General features: G+C 38.4%; 1 protein-coding gene across 1 annotated transcript in view; it reads left to right on the top strand.

Annotated features, from left to right (window-relative positions):
• Nucleotides 1–2,672, top strand: part of LOC102480511 (cilia- and flagella-associated protein 47) — a 56,647-nt gene that overhangs the window by 40,203 nt on the left and 13,772 nt on the right.

Below are 2,672 nucleotides of genomic sequence, written 5' to 3'. Positions count from 1 at the left end.
GAGAGAAAGACAAATGTCCTAGAAAGAGCCTCACAATGTGATCCACCTAGCTTTTACCAACCATCCAGGACCATGGGCATGCACACATGATTGGCATGTATAGGTCAACCTAGGAACTAAACCCTGATCTTCCATATGGTCTCCAACTTTGCGGAATATTGTGCTACATCTGCACCACAACTGAGCCAATCCTATAGGCATTTTCTTGCACTATCATTTGATTTTTAGGCCATAACTGGTTTATTAGTTTCATTTACCAACCATCCAGGACCATGGGCATGCACACATGATTGGCATGTATAGGTCAACCTAGGAACTAAACCCTGATCTTCCATATGGTCTCCAACTTTGCGGAATATTGTGCTACATCTGCACCACAACTGAGCCAATCCTATAGGCATTTTCTTGCACTATCATTTGATTTTTAGGCCATAACTGGTTTATTAGTTTCAGTAAAGAAATTTTCAGTGTTTCTATAGTTTATCTTATTTTATTTTATAAGTTCTATGTTTGTCAGCCATTTTTTGATGAGTATATAAAACACAGAAATGTAAAAGTCATTAAGATTCCATTTTAAATAATTATAGATTATGAAAATAGAAATTCTATATTTACCTCTGGCTCATTTCTCCCCCTCCTGTCTTATGGAGGTGCCTTCTGGAAACATTTAAGTATCTTTTCCTACTTTTTCTTAAACTAATATAAATATATCTATATAGATACATAAAGTGTTAATTTTTTTTAGGAGACTTTTGCTATAGGGCTTGTGTGCTCATCAGAGACACAGAAAGAGACAGAGAGATAGAAGGTGAGAAATCAGCCCCCCCTCCAGGAGGGATGGCCATGCTGCAGTCTCTTCTCCTCCATTCTCTTCTTGGGATCTTGGGTACACACACACATGTACCTGGTGTGAGTTTTAAGCTACCGGGTCTGAAACTCAAACCACAGTCAACTATTTGGGAGTCCAGTGACATAACCATTATGCCATCTGTTGGTCCCCATGAAGTGTTAATTTAATATTAACATTTTTTTCCTAAGTTGATATAATTAAATGGTCTAAATATATCAGAATTTTAAAAATAAGGCTAAGCATTCCCTATTTATTTTATTACCATGTTTATTTTGCTCAATGAACTCTTTTCCATATTACTAGAAAGAGACAAAAATTAGTCCCGTTATTTTCTGGCTGGCAATTAGTAACTTTAAGTAATGAATTAAATTATATAGTGCATTTACTTCTTGGCATTTATAATTATTGTATTTGTTAATGGATTTTGGCTTTTAAATTTTTGAGAAAAAAAATAAGGTAGGAATCGTCTAGTTTTTGTTTACTGTGGTATACCCTATGTTTAGATCAGTGTCAAGCATATAGTTGGTACTCATTAAATATTTTTGAATACATAAATGAGAAAAATGTTTTATTTACATGGTCATTTTTGTCTTCTATACTTTGCATATTTTAAAAGTTTACGTACCCCAAGCTGCAGAGTTTTTTTTCTAGATATTTATTCTCTCTCTCTTTTCTTAAGAGATATTTTTGCTGTAGGGCACATGCGCTTGCTGGAGAGACAAAGACAGAGAGACAGGAAGTGAGAAATCACCCCCAGAGGGAATAGCCATGCCACAATCCCTTCTCCTCTTGGGATTTTGGGCATACGAGCTCATGTGCCTAGCATAGAGTTTTAAGCTGCTGGATCCTGGATTTGAACTGTAGTTGACTACATAGGAATTCAGTGATGCAACTCTTATGCCATGTGCTGGTCCTTCTAGATATTTATTCTTTAAGGAGATGATAAATATTTAGGTATGTTAATAGCCAGTTCTTTGTTGGGCTAGCTGGTAGAATGGTCCTTAAGGCACTGGATCCTGCACGGCCAATTCCATAGTTCAAGTCCCAAACCTGGCAGCTTGAAAAACATACCAGGTGTGTGTGCATGCATGCCCAAAAACCTAGAGAGGATAATGGAGGAGAAAGGATGGTAGTGTGGCCATGGTCCCCTGGGAGGTGATCTCTGACTTTGTTTCTCTCTCTGTCTCTCTCTGCCAAGCACATGGGCCTTATGGCAAACATCTAAAATTAAAAAAAAAAAAAAAAGAAAAAAATAGTAAGCTCTGACTCCTAAGACATTTACTCCAGTACTCCTCTCTATATCCCTCCCTTTCTCTTTGTTACAGGTCTAAGGACTTTAGACATAGGGTTTATTTCTAAGTTCTAAAGGTGATTAAGAGTCTCAGAATATGAAGGGAAGTGGCTCGTACCCAGTGTCTTAAACTAGGGGCCAGGAGGTGGTACAGTGGTAACACAACTGAGAAGATGCTGGGGCCTCCCAGTAGGCACTGGGTGTGTGTGTCTTTGAGGAGTGCACACACACATGCCTATAATGTAGACTACCTGAGACTGGGGATAGATTGTGGCATGAAGACTCTGTTAGGGGTACCTGTCTCTTTGTCTCTCTTTCTTTGTGTGTCTCTCACTGAGGAAATAAACACACACACACACACACACACACACACACACACACATACACACACACATATATCAGTATATCTGAATAGCACAGAATTTTTTCTCTTACATTGTCTCAATCTCTTAAAGACTTTAACTCTGTGGGGCCAGCAGTTAGCATAATGGCTATGTCACTGGACTCCCATGTAGTCGACCGCGGTTCGAG

Source organism: Tupaia chinensis, unplaced genomic scaffold, assembly GCF_000334495.1.
Source record: "Tupaia chinensis unplaced genomic scaffold, TupChi_1.0 Scaffold139466_1, whole genome shotgun sequence".
Lineage (NCBI taxonomy): Eukaryota > Metazoa > Chordata > Mammalia > Scandentia > Tupaiidae > Tupaia > Tupaia belangeri.
Note: the sequence above shows the minus strand (reverse complement) of the source record. Positions and strands in the feature narration are given on the sequence as shown.